We start from the raw sequence: 13,771 nt of genomic DNA, 5'->3' as shown, positions 1-13,771 counted from the left end.
AAAAATCTTTGCTGGAAGCCAGGTTTTCAAGATTTCTTTGGAACTAATACAAATACAGAACGTCCCATAAGTCTTAGTGCAGTGCAGGCTATTGCAACAAAACGATCAATCATCTTGAGTAATGACCTGGTGATTCTCTAAGGAGTTTTCTAAGTAAAGCATTATGTAATATACAATTGGGGTAATTTTGTGTCTTTGCTGTCAGTATTTATAATGTCTCCCCCCCCGCCCTTTTTTTTTTTGCTACAGCTAACATTTCTATGGAATAAATCAAGTAACAGGAGAGAAATAGGCATCACTGTTCTACCCCGGACTTAATGGGAAAATTTCCAGTGTTTCTCCATGGTAAATAATGCTACCTTCTGGTCTTGGATAAGTTTTTTTGATCATTTGTGATTTTGATCATATTAAGATAAAGGGTCCTTGCATGCCTATATATCTTACAGGGTTTTTAAGCTAAATGAGTGGGGTATGTTGTCAAAGATTTTTAGTGTACAGTGATAGATTCGTGTTTTTGTCATATATTATGCTAATTTTCCTAATGTTGAACCATTTTGTGTCTGTTATAAACAAAATGTAATTATGAAATGTTTTATAATGTACTTTTGTAGACTATTAAAATTGTATCTAAATTTTTTACGACAGTATTAGTGATGCTTTATAATTCATCTCTTTATATATTCCTTGTGTTGGTATTAATACTGTAATTGTTTCATGAAAGCAGTAATTTGGTTTAGAGGATTCATTTCTTTCTTTTATTAGGGTCTTTTATAGCTCTATTTCTTGTTATATTTATTTTTAGTTTTCTTTACATATGAACTGTATAATGTTCTTCCATTAAAATTCTCACTTTCATAGGTATGTAATTAAGTATAGTAATTTCTGATTAAAAAAAATTCCCCAACATTCATTATGAACACATTTATTTTTTATTTTTTACAATCTGATTTTCTTCTCTTTGGGGATCCAAATTAGTAGGTATCTTATTTATATTATTAAACAAAACAAAACCCTTTTTGGAAAATGGCTATTAATTCAAGTCTCTAATTCCAATTTTCTCTTTCTCCTCTAATTTTCAAGATTGCTTTTCTTGTGCTTGTTTCAAGGTCAATTTATTGACTTTAAAATCTCTAATTCCATGCTTAGTTATTCTTTTTAGTATGTTTTAAAAAATAAACATTTTCCTCTGAGGGTCACTTTCACTATGTTCCATAAATTTGTGTATGCTGTCTCACGGTTATCATTCTTTTTTAACATTATTATTTCTATGACCTGTTTCTTGTCCCATTAGGTATTTAGGACAGTATTTCTTAGTCTCCATTTTGGTCTGTATGTTTTATTTACTATTTTTATTAAGTTACAGTCTACAGATGATGACCTTATTTTTTCTGACTTTTTACATACAATGACATAAACCATTTTGTAATGTTGAAACCAATGGGTATTCTTTAATATTTACATTCAGAAATCACCTCAAGTCTTTCAGCTCCAATTTTCCTAGCAATCTGCTCGTCTCTATTATTTTCCTTCATGAGTATACTTCTATTGGATTTATCTAATTCTTAAGGTTAATATCAAGTCTCCTGTGATCACTGTATTAATATTACTGTCTCTTCTATGCCATTAGTGTACACATGTTTGGCAATGACACTGATTTTCTATGGTATTTTTTGTAAATTTACCAAGTTTAATTGTTGCCTTGCCTGAAATCATGATGATATTGCCTGCTTTTCAAGATTTGTTTGGGGCAAGATTAATTTTATTCCAGAACCTCATTTTCACCATGAGTCTGTATCTTTTCAATGTTTTTTCTTTAATGCAGCAAATTATTAGGTTTTGTTTTCTTATTCATTCTTTCATTTTCTGTCATTTTATTGAGAAGTTTAATCCATTCACATTAAAGGTTATAAGTGTTAAATCTATTCTTTCTTCTATTATGTTCTTTACCTCCAATGCTAATTCTGAGTTCTGTTGTGTTTACATCAATCTGATCTTGGTCCTCTTCCCCTGGATTCCTAAACTTCCAACCCAACTCAATCCCAAATTTGTTTAGTTTCATTTAGTTTATACGACTGACATTCTTTCTCTCTCCCTCCCACACATATGGATACTCACTTCCTCCCCTCTCCCATCTAATCTCTTAGTTTGAGTAACATTTATTTATTATGTCCCTTTCCCAGAATTATTTAGTTAAATGGGAGACAATGGGGCTGAGGGGAGGTGGAAATGCTGTATCTTAAATAATGGGGCCCAGTCCTATTCCTTGCCCTTTCCTTCATCACATTATGATTATGTATATCACAATTTTTCTTTTATCAAAAATTAATAAGATACTGATTTTCCTTAGTATTATCTTGGCTGCCTGTTATTTATTTTTTAATGTTGTAATCTTAATGTCAGTATTACATGCTTACTTGTTTGTAAGCCTACTCTATTTAACCCAACTTCTTAGATGAATGCCCCTAGAGACCCAGAAATTCCTATCTGTGGATGAACAGTCCTAAGAAATAGAACCCCTTCTCACAAAAGTTCTCCTTAAGTGTTCATTCTCCCCTAAAGTGACTTAAGTTCCCAATCAATCTCGTGTCACTCTTTTTCAAAGAAGCCCAAGGCAAACGTCCTTTGTTCTAAATTCTCCACTCTCTTATTTGTCTTACTGGTTTCTTCTTTGAGTTCTGGTTTCTACCCTTATTTCTTTTAATTCTCTTTTTAAATCTTTTATTGATCTTTAGAAATATTCAGGAGTTCTTACAGTTGACCCACTCTCATGGAAGAGGAGAGAAAGAGACAACTGTGATATGCTCCCTTTCCTGAGAGATTTCTTTGTCTATTTCCCTCAATCTGTAATCCTGATTCATCAGGTTGGCTTTACATCTGGCTTGTTTGCTTATTATGCCTGTCTCATTGAGACTCCCTGCTGGTTTTTCTGTGAAGCACTACCTATATTTGTCCTTCTTTCCAGAAGTCCCTTTCCCTTCTGTACTAGTAGAACTGAAGCAGTCCCAGCACAGGTGAGTACTCACCATTCACAGCTACCCAGACTACTTGGGTTGGACTAATTCTATGATCTCCTTCCACTATGGGCTGGGTCACTTCTGAGAGAAGATTCCATCCACAAGTGGACTTATGGTTCACTTTTCATCCAGCCTTCTGCCACAAGGCCCTCCCCTTCTCTAATGTAATACACCCCATATGTCTGAGTTCCTTACAATAACCTATTTGGTAGTACCCAGACCCCTGAAGCTAGTTAAATTCACGGATCTCAACCCACTAGGGCATGGGGAGTTTGTCGGGAGAATCTAGCTGATAACAATTCTCAGTAGAGAAATGGCTAGATATAATCACAGCACATATTTGGGGCATGGAGCCAGGGAAATAATACCTGAGGGTCCCTGGGGAAATACTAGACACAGCTAGGAGGAGCAAATGAATGGATAAGGCAACTCTGTAGTAACTAATTACCCCATGGTAACTTGCTTCCTTTAACTTTTTCTTGTTATTGTTATTCTTGTAATGGTCACTTTTCTTCTTGTTTTGAAGTGGTAAAGACAGAACTGGCTGAAAAGGGACTTTCTCGGTCCATTACTTTGCCAAGAGACTATCGACTTCATTTTACAAATGAGGAAATTGAGGCTAGTGACTAAACCCAACAGTTATAAAAACCAGTCAATGAGACTATATCCTGGATTAGACAGAAGGCGCATAAAGAAATCAGTCACACCCAATAGAGGACTTACTCCACATACAAACAAACCCGGGGCAAATGTTGATCCCTTAGAATCCCTTTATACTATATTGAAAAGGGGGAAAAACGGAGCCATCCATGAAAGCAAGACTCAAAAGGCACCAGCGCCAATTAGTCCATAAGCATGTAGGAAGTGCCTTATATTTGCCAGACATTAAGCTAAGTGCTAAGGAAACAAAGAAAGGCAAGACAGTCCCTGCTCGATCTCTTGCTTAGGAAGATCTATTTTGAAAGACCCTCAACAAGAAAAAAGTGGTGTCATCTCTCTGAAGAGTTTGCTTTGAAAAGTTACACATTAACTTTTTTATTGTTGTTTCTGTGATATAAGGAAGAGTTATCAGGCAATTATTACAGTGTAGAAAATACACTAACAAAACAAAAATAAAAAGTCTATGTAAATTCTCCCCACCTCCCAGACAATAGAAAAAAGGAATCCCAAAGACTCCACTGCAGACACGACCTTGAGATCTGCTCCTTTCTGGACCTGGCACCAATGTAAAGTTTTTAGGAAGGAATGAAAAGAAACATGAACAGAAGACACAGTTGTTTCTCAAAAGGAAAATTTACACCCTGCTTATTAAGTCTGGACTACAAGTCTGAACAAGAAAAGGACAGGTAATCTGAGCTCTAATAAGGTAATCAACTATGGTTTTATCTAATGTTCTAAGGTGGTAAACATGACAAAGAGCAAGAGTTAATACTTCTTTAAAAACTACAGAAAGACTTGAAATGTTTGCTACAAGTCTGGTCAAACAGTAACCACCCCTACCTAAGAGTTACAAGACAAATTATTCATACCTTCACCCTCCTTTGAGCCAGGAACAATGCCAATGGGAACACCTGCCAAGAAGCAATGAAATTCTAGTGTTAATACCTTCTTTGGATTTTAACTTTAAACAACTCAAACCTTTCAAAGGAATTTCTCAAACAAACCAAAAAAATAAAACTTGGGGAGCCATGAGCGGGGCAGACAGGTCAATCAGCCATCTCGAGGATAACTGAGAATAGTAATCAATGTATGTTCTCCATAAAAGGAAGGGAATTAGAAGTGCAAAAATTGTAAAAATCAGGGTTTGAAAAGAAGTACATGCCATCCTTTGCAGACAGGATTGCTAAAGAGATGCTATTCGGGGTTAAACAACCTGCTAAAACAGCAGTTACAAAATTATGGTCTCAGGGACCCCTGGGGATCACAGAGACCCTTTCAGGGGGTCTGCAGGGTCAAAACTATTTTCATAATAACACCAAAACTTTATTTCCATTTTTCAGTCTTTCTCTTATGAGTGTAAGGTGGAGTATTCTAGAAGCTATATAACCTGAGAATTAAAGATTTGTCTGCAAACATGAACACTAAGTTAAAATCTCATCTGCAGAATTGTACTTTTGCCTTACAAATGAACAAATTTATTGATGTGGTCAGACTTGTCATTTTGCTTATATCCCTCTGATAAAAACATCAAAGATCTCTTTTTATGTGAATGCTTGGTAGCAATTATAAGTGGTGCTCAAATATTAAAAGCATTGAATAATTTTTTTGAATCTCATGGTTTACTCTGAAACATTTGCAGTGATGGTGCAAAAGCAATCTGCAATTTATATTTGCCTCTCTCCTCACTGAATTTTTAAAAAATAGCTATTTTTCCTAGAAAATGTCATTTATGTTAACATATGTTGGGCTTATTTTAAATGAATCAATAGTTTAAATTTTTATCAGTTTTAATTTGTAATGCAGTAAATATTAATAGAGACAACTCTCATAAACAAAAGCTCTTTGAGGGTCTTCAATAATTTTTAAGAGTGTAAGGGACCAGAGGGCAGCTAGGTGGCACAGTGGATAAAGCACTGGCCCTGGATTCAGGAAGACCTGAGTTCAAATCTGGCCTCAGACACTTGACACTTACTAGCTGTGTGGCCCCGGGCAAGTCACTTAACCCTCATTGCCCCGCCCCCCCCCTCCAAAGAGCGTAAGGGGCCAAAAAGGTTTTGAGCCCATTGTGCTACAGAGTAATTACGTTAAGCACAAGCATGATGACCTTGGCCTCTCTGGACACAATTCTAGTCAAGACCTACAGCACTAGATTTTGGGAAAGAGGGTTAGGGTGACCACAATTCTAACACAACCAGAGGAATTCTGTCCTGTATACATACTCCTCCGGAGTGCCACGGTGCATAGCTTTAGACCTAGGATAAGAGCCCAGGCTGACAGCTGGAAAGAACGACAGGGATAGCCAGCCAGGGCAGGGGAGATGGAGAGACAGGGGGTGACAATAACTGAGAGCTGAAGGGCCAGGAGCGAGCAAGCACTGAGTTAAACTCTGCTAGGGCCCTGTGCCAAGTGATAAGATGAAATGTCAAAAAGAACAACAGACCACAGACTACCCTGACCTATTCAGCTTTTTGGTCAGTCACAGTCCATGTGCTGCTTAAGGTGTTTCTGAAGAGGCAGAGGAAAAGCCACCCATACCCAATTCCCACCCATTCTCTCTCATCATGCCCCTACTCACGGCCAGTCTCCAGCCAATCATAAACAACTTTGGCTCCCCTGCCTCTCTACACAGCACCTTCCAACTGGAATGTCCTCCTTGCCAACTCTTATCTCCCGGAATCCGACCCATCCTTCAAGCCCCAACTGTAACACTCCTTTCTCTTGGAAGCCTTCCCTAATCATCCCCCCCCCCCTGAAAAGAGATAAGAACAGATGAACAACCAATCAGAACTAACCAGTTCTGAGAATTAAGATTTTGCTTTTAGGGGTTCTATTTGAGGCCAGAGGCACCTAAACCAAGCCTAGCCTTGTAGTTTTTTGGGATGTGGATCAGGCCACCTCAATGCAGGAGCTGATGGAAAGGAGCTCAGGATGATTTTCCTGCACTTTAACGTGAGGTCACATGTAGCAACACAGAGTAGTCTAATAGCTACAGCACTGGTCTCAGAGTCAGCAAAACCTGGATTCACATCCCACCTCTGACAGATACTGGCTTGTGTCCCTGGGCAAATCACTCAACCTTTAGTACCTTCAGGCAACTCACTAAGACTTGATGTTACAGAACAGGTGAGACTATGAATTATTAAAAAGTCCATTACAGGGATTTCACTACACAGATGAAGTCATGGGTTTGGGCCAAAAAAAATGTATAGAGTATAAGAAAAACAAGATGTAAATATATCTTCTTGAGTCCTCTGATACTTCCCACTATATAGTAGAACAGGTGGAAAAAATACTGCATTTTCCATTTTCTGAAATAAAGAACTTTTATACAGGGCAGCTTGTGGTACAGTAGACATAGCACAGGGCCTAGAGTCAGGAGGACTTGAGTTCAAATCCAGACTCAGACACTTACTAGCTGTGTGACCCTGGGCAAGTTACTTAACTGTTTGCCTCAGTTTCCTCATCTGTAAAATGAGCTGGAGAAGGAAATAATAAAACACTCCAGTATCTTTACTAAGAAAAGCCCAATGGGGTAAAGGGTCAGACACAACTGAAACCACTCAACAAAAATACATGGATGTGGCTAAATAAATCACCAGACTTCACATGAGCCTGGACCACAGAGATAGAATAGTGCTTTGCACTCTGGAAGATAATGAAAAAATATCTGTTGACTGATGGACAGACACTTATCAGGCCCATCTTAGGCTTAAAGAAATCCTTTATCAAGGCTTTCCCGGTTAAAGGTTATATCTTTTTTTTTTTTAAGTGAGGCAATTGGGGTTAAGTGACTTGCCCAGGGTCACACAGCTAGTAAGTGTTAAATGTCGGTTGAACTCAGGTACACTTCCTGACTCCAGGGCCGGTGCTCTATCCACTGCGCCACCTAGCTGCCCCAAAGGTTATATCTTAAGAGGAATATCCTGTACCCATCATCAGGCAAAGCAATTAGAAACCCTGCAGGCAGGTGCCTAGTCTAATTCTGGATAGAGAGAGAAAGATTTAGGGTAGCTCCTTCAATCTTCTCCCCTCACCACCTCCCACTTCCCATTCCCCTATACTTCCTTATCATTCCCTGGGAGAAGTGCTTTATGAGTTCTTGAGTGGTTTTGTTTGTTTTTTGCTTTGTTTTGGGGGTTTGTTTGTTTTTTGCGGGGCAATGAGGGTTGTGACTTGTCCAGGGTCACACAGCTAATAAGTGTCAAGTGTCTGAGGCCAGATTTGAACTCAGGTCCTCCTGATCCAGCACTTTATCCACTGCACCACCTAGCTGCCCTCGTGTGGTATTTTAACAGGAACACTGGTACTCTTTTCAGAGACTACAATCAAATCAAGGCATCTCTAACTGCACATGGCTCTTATTTCAGCCGCAACAAAAATGGTTCCATGGGCCAAGCTCTCCATGGAAACTTATTCTATGTCTGGAGTGTCCCAAAAATAGATTCCTCAGACTTCCCCCCCCCCCCCCGACCCCAAGTGTCCCCACACACCCTGGGGAAAAGAGCCGTCAACCCTCTCCTCTCCTCAGTTCTTATGTGGACAGCTGAAGCTGGTTAAGAATGGAGCATCCAACTAACCTGATACCCTTACAAGAAAACCCTCAAAAATAGAGAGCATTAATAAGCTCTAAGGAAACTGAGGCTAGGATGTAGGATGGTATTTTTTTCTTGTGCAAGCAAGGTATAACTATGCCCTTTTATCATATGAGGAGGGAGGAGGAGGAGGAAGAAAAGGAGGAAAGGGAGAAAGAAATTAAAGCCCAGAGAAGGGAAATAAAATGCAAAGTTAAAAACTGGCTCCAACTCTACTCTTCCCACTACCACCCCCCCCCCCAAGGTAATTACATCAACTAGTGGCCTCAGGTTGTCTGCATTTCATATGTGACACCATCCGGCCCCAGTGAACTCCTGACAAAGGATGCTAACAGGGATATATAAAAGATAAGATTTTCTTCTGACTGACCTTGGCTTCGGAAGACACACTCAGACCCTTCCCCTCATCAATCAAAGCCTGGCCCCCTCCCACAGCGACCCCACCGAGAACCAGAAAGTAGCAGTAAGAGGTAAGATGCCCCAGGGAGGATGGCTAATCCATTTATAGATAAGAAATAACAGGATATTTTCTACCAGCACTGACTTAAAACAACTAATACTCCCTGCTTGACCCTGTTCTCATATATACTATACTGTAAGATTCCCCCCAGGAGAAAGCAGTTCCAACAGGTGCTCAACAAAAATGTAATTTTTTTAAAAAACTTTTTTACTTTGGCTTCCGTTGACAAGTACAGGCATACCTGAAACAAACAAAAATGGAGAGACGCTCATGATGTTACACTACCCCTCCCCACCAAAGGACTTGCGTGCTGACTTTCCCACAAGAGTGTCCATATTGTCCTCCATTTTGTGATCCTCTCCTGAGCCTCCTTACCCTGTGTATACAACACAGATGTGCTGACTGTTGTCTTTAGCTACCGAAGGGCAGCTAACGTAGTTAACATGTAGTTCTTGTGGTTCTCCGTTCTTCCCTCTATATCATTCACATCTTCCCATGTTTCTCTGAATCAAGAGACAGAATGAAACCTCCTACTTATCATAGCTGGGGAACTGGTCACATTCACCCCAAATACAAAACTCTGTAAGAGAAAGTCAACAACTCCCCTATCCCTACTCTTCCCATTGAGGACCCCCTGGGAAACCTTAGAAATACTTGTCCATCCTCTCAGTCACAGAAACAATGCTCCTTTCCCTACAGGCCAACCCCTAAGCTAGTTAATTATGCCAGGGCACCCATCCTCCCCGGAGCAACCGCATCTTCATTACTTTGGGGGGCAGTTGACCTTGTGCCAGAAAACACTGAGAAAGCCTTGAAATGTGCCTGTTTCAATGGCTACAATGACATAAACAAAACCAACACTAATAGGCAGATGAACTCAAACTAACTGCAAAGATCAATCTTCACCAGGGAGAATAGATGAAAACACACACCTCTTATCTCAGAGATGGGAGGACTGACTACTGTCACCATATGTTGCTGACACTGTCATATGCTATATGGATTGGTTTTGTCTAATTGTTTTTCTTTGTTATGAGGAAGGATTGGGGTGGGCAGGAATTCGAGGATTGGAAATACTGGGAAAGGAAAAGCAAAAAGCATCAGAAAAGGGGCAGCTAGGTGGCACAGTGGATAGAGCCCTGGCTCTGGATTCAGGAGGACCTGAGTTCAAGTCCAGTCTCAGGCACTTGACACTTACTGGTTGTGTGACCCTGGGCAAGTCACTTGACCCTCACTGCCTCACAAAAAAATAAAAATTGAAAAGCATCAGAAAAGCTTTTTTTTAAAAGAAGTCCTTTTGACAGCAGCTGTCTTTTGCCTTTTACTACTATTAGCTGGGGAGCCAGTCGGGCAAAATAGATCTAATAGATGGGTTACTGTAAGCCCCAGAAGGGGGATCTACCATTTGCACAGTACAGCCAAAACCTTACATTGTTTTCAGCTACTTCACCAGGTGCAGTCACAATTCCAACCTAAGCCTTAAGTCCCACCCAAGGGCACTTTACAGATATTTCCAGACTGCAGAGGTCAGCAGCACCTAATCTTCTCATCTTTCTTTTAGTCTCTTCTGCTAGCCTACACTAGTCCTTGGAAAGGCTGGTTGAAGGCTAGAAAAAAAGCATTGTAAAGCAAAACAGCATGATGCAGAGGAAAGAGCATTTGGGAATGAGGGGACCTGGGTTCAAATCCCAGTACTACTTTTGTACCCAGCCAAGTCAATTCAATTCTCTGGGCCTAAACTTTCTCTCTTGTAAAATAAGAGAGATGGACTACAACAGGGGTTGCTAACCTGAGTTCCATGAACTTAAAAAAAAATTTGGTTAACTATTTTGATATAACTGGTTTCCTTTTTTTTTTTTTTTAGTGAGGCAATTGGGGTTAAGTGACTTGCCCAGGGTCACACAGCTAGTAAGTGTTAAGTGTCTGAGGCTGGATTTGAACTCAGGTACTCCTGACTCCAGGGCCAATGCTCTATCTACTGCGCCAGCTAGCTGCCCCTCCTTTTTAATTCTATGTAATTTGTTTTAAATATTTAAAAACATACTGATATTTAAAATCACACTCTGAGAAAGAATCAATCTCTAGATTTCACCAGACCACCTAAGAAGTCCATGACACACACACACAAAAAGATTAAGCATTGGACTAGACAAAATCCCTTCTAACTATAAATCTAAGATCCTAAGTGGGCACAAGGACAACCAACCTTCTCACTTATCTTGCAGGATACACAAGGGAGGGTTAAGTCAATAATAAAAATAACTGCCTACTGTTCATTTTTTCCCCTTCCTATTTCTAAGACTTAGCTTAAGTGTTCCAGGCTCTTGGCTTAATCATCAAGGAGTCATTTGTCTCTACATCTACCTTGCTCTCCCTTCTCTCCAAGGAGGGACATGCCTGCCACACTTTCTCAGTAAGTCTTTCGATTCCCTGCCAGCTCAGCCTGTCCTTTTACAGCATGACAACCAGCAGATTGGCATGAATTCATTTTCAAGTCCTTTGGCAAGAAAGAAGCCCTGACATTCACTCTTTCCTAGTTCTTCAACATGTGTTAAAGGGACAGCTAGGTGGCTCAGTGGATAGAGCACTGCCTCCAAAAACCATGCGTTTAATTCTACACATTCATAAAGCCCTTTAAGGTTTATAAGGCATGTTTTCCCCCCACAAAAACCCTGTAAGGTAGGCAGTGTAAACATTTCCACTTTACAAGTGACTCAAGTGCAGCTAAAAGATTTTGCCCAGAGTTGACACAACTAGTAAGCTTCAGCTCCAGTATTCTACTAATTCTAAGTTCTGAGACCACTTTTTAGACCACACAGCCAGATGAGGGCCCAAAGAGAACAGAAGACTAATTTTCTGGCAGGGTTCAGGCTCCAGCCCACACAAAACGTTCACGTGCATCTAAGTCTCCACATGAGCAAAGAGTGCCAACTGCCAGGCGTGCCCTCCTGCCGGAGATCTATGGGACAGGTTGGCACGGGAACTCTGCCCAATGGCCTGGCAAAGTTAGCTGTGGAGGTGTGGATGAAGCGTGGGCATGGCTCGCGCGTGGAGGGGCTGCTCCCACATGCACCAAGCATAACCAGGTTCAAGAGTAAACACGAGACCTCTCCACCGCCCCCTCCCCCAAAGTTCACTAGGCTCGGTCTAACCCACCCGTGGCTGGGCTTCACCTGTTCAAACCCGACAGGGCGCCCTCTCTAAAGGGACTGAAGGTCAGAAGCCACCCTGGGCCTGGAGTTCAAGGGTAAAGCAGAATCCGGAAAAGGCAGTAGAAAAACAAGGATCCCCAGGCATTGGCCACCGGCGAGCGGGGGAGGAACTGGACTTGGTCGTGAACTTGGGCTGCAGCGCGCCCTTCCTTCCAGAGCTCCGGTTCGGGCACCTGACGACTGTCACCCGCGGACGAGAGCTGCGGGAGCCCCGGGAAGTAGGCGGCAGCCACAGCCGGGTCGTGGGCACCAAGAGAGGATGGATGCCAGCAGGGGTGGGAGGGACGCGGAGGCTGCAGCAGGGGCTCCCTTTTCCGTCCAGCGGTGCATGCAGCAAGCGCACGGGGCTGCAGCCTTACCTGCGATTAGAGAGGGTCAGCAGCCCGTCTGCGCCTCCGCCTCCCGCAGCCGTGCACCTGCCCAGCACCGTCTCCCTCCCGCTCTGCACTGTGGGTCCTGCACGCGCTCCCGGGTATGTTTACCAACTCTCCAACAGCGCCGCGCGAGACCCAGGGGCAGTCTTAAGCACCGCCCCTCAGACCCGCTCCGATTGGTTGCGCCCCTTCCTCCTTCGGAACGTAGACCCAGGCCGCCGCACGAGTCAGAATGTAGAGGATCCCTGCGAGGCGCGAGGCGCTTGTCGTGCGCCGTGCCTGGACCCTTGGCGCCTGGGCCAATCAGGAGCGAGACTGGAGAGACGCGAGGCCAATGGGAAGCAGCTCTTCTTGGGCCGCTTCTAGCCTCTCCCCCACGTTCATCGCTCCTCCCTCCTCAGGCTGTCAATATACTTAGGCCGTTTGCTTTGTGCAAGGGTTGGGCCTACCCTTGCAGGAGCACGAGAAGGCTTTTTTCTCCCCGGCTTGGGCCTTTGCTATTGTCGGCCTTGCAGGTAATGTTGCAAACGGCCTCACTCTCTAGACCTCCCTCATGGCCAGGCCTTAGGGAAGGGAAGCGGGGAGAAAAAGATTCGGGCAACTTCTGGGAAGCCCAGGCTTGACCCCCCTCCCCCAGTGCACTGCAGTGGCCCCTTACACCCTCCAGGATCAGATATATTATAGTTCTCTGCCCTTCAGCACCCGCCCCACATGTACTCCACTCCTTGCTGCTTTTCTTCAAGCCCGGCCCGTGCCGGGAATGCTCGTCCCCTACTTTCCTTTGAGCCTCAGCCCAAACCCCACTTTCTGCGGTAAGCCTTTCCTGATGCTCCTTAATGACAAGGCCTTCTCTCCGTTGATCTCCTACTTACCCTCTGTGTCTGTACCTAGTTGTGTCCGTGTTGTCTTCCCTGTTAGACCGGCAGCGCCTTGAGGACAGGAACTGTCTTGCCTTTCTTTGTACCCCCTGTACTTAGTACAGTGTCCGGCACTTACTAAGCTTTTGAATACTTGTCGACTGGTTGCCTGACCTGTGTTTACAAAAGACAAAATGAGCCAGGAACAGCACCGGCCATTTGTCTGCTTGTCCACTGTTCACCTGTCATGGCTTCCTTTTCTTTGACTTCATTTCCCTTTCCTAAACTTGTTGTGTAAATGGGTGGGTGTTCTGTTTGACTCCAAAATAGGGTTATAGATGAGTCCTTCCTAAAACATCAAACCAGGAAAGAAAAATAAATAATAAGGTCCTTGACTTTGTTCCTAGATAGGGCTTTTCAAAGACCACAGTGGGTGGAGTGACTACTCAATGGGGCTGGGACAGTGAAGGACAGAAGCTGTTACAGTTGGTTTTTTTTTTGGGGGGGGGGGGTTGTTTTTGTTTTTTAGTGAGGCAATGGGGGTTAAGTGACTTGCCCAGGGTCACACAGCTAGTAAGTGTTAAGTGTCTGAGGCCGGATTT

The 13,771-nt window shown here is 42.5% G+C and overlaps 1 protein-coding gene across 3 annotated transcripts in view; it reads right to left on the bottom strand.

The window, feature by feature from the left end:
- Nucleotides 1-12,528, bottom strand: part of COQ8A (coenzyme Q8A) — a 70,514-nt gene extending 57,986 nt beyond the window's left edge. Inside the window, exons 1-2 of one of the 3 annotated variants that reach the window (XM_044000185.1) lie at nt 12,298-12,528; nt 4,544-4,585 (exon numbers count right to left, since the gene is read on the bottom strand). The gene's annotated coding sequence lies outside the window, so the exon portion shown is untranslated. Of the gene's footprint in view, nt 1-4,543; nt 4,586-11,899; nt 12,139-12,297 lie in introns of those variants that run through there. The other 2 variants (XM_044000187.1, XM_044000186.1) reach the window with 2 other exon arrangements.
- Between the last annotated feature and the right edge of the window lie 1,243 nt (nt 12,529-13,771).

Source organism: Dromiciops gliroides, chromosome 4 (genome assembly GCF_019393635.1).
Source record: "Dromiciops gliroides isolate mDroGli1 chromosome 4, mDroGli1.pri, whole genome shotgun sequence".
In the NCBI taxonomy this organism is placed as follows: Eukaryota; Metazoa; Chordata; class Mammalia; order Microbiotheria; family Microbiotheriidae; genus Dromiciops; species Dromiciops gliroides.
This window is presented reverse-complemented; position numbering and strand designations above follow the sequence as displayed.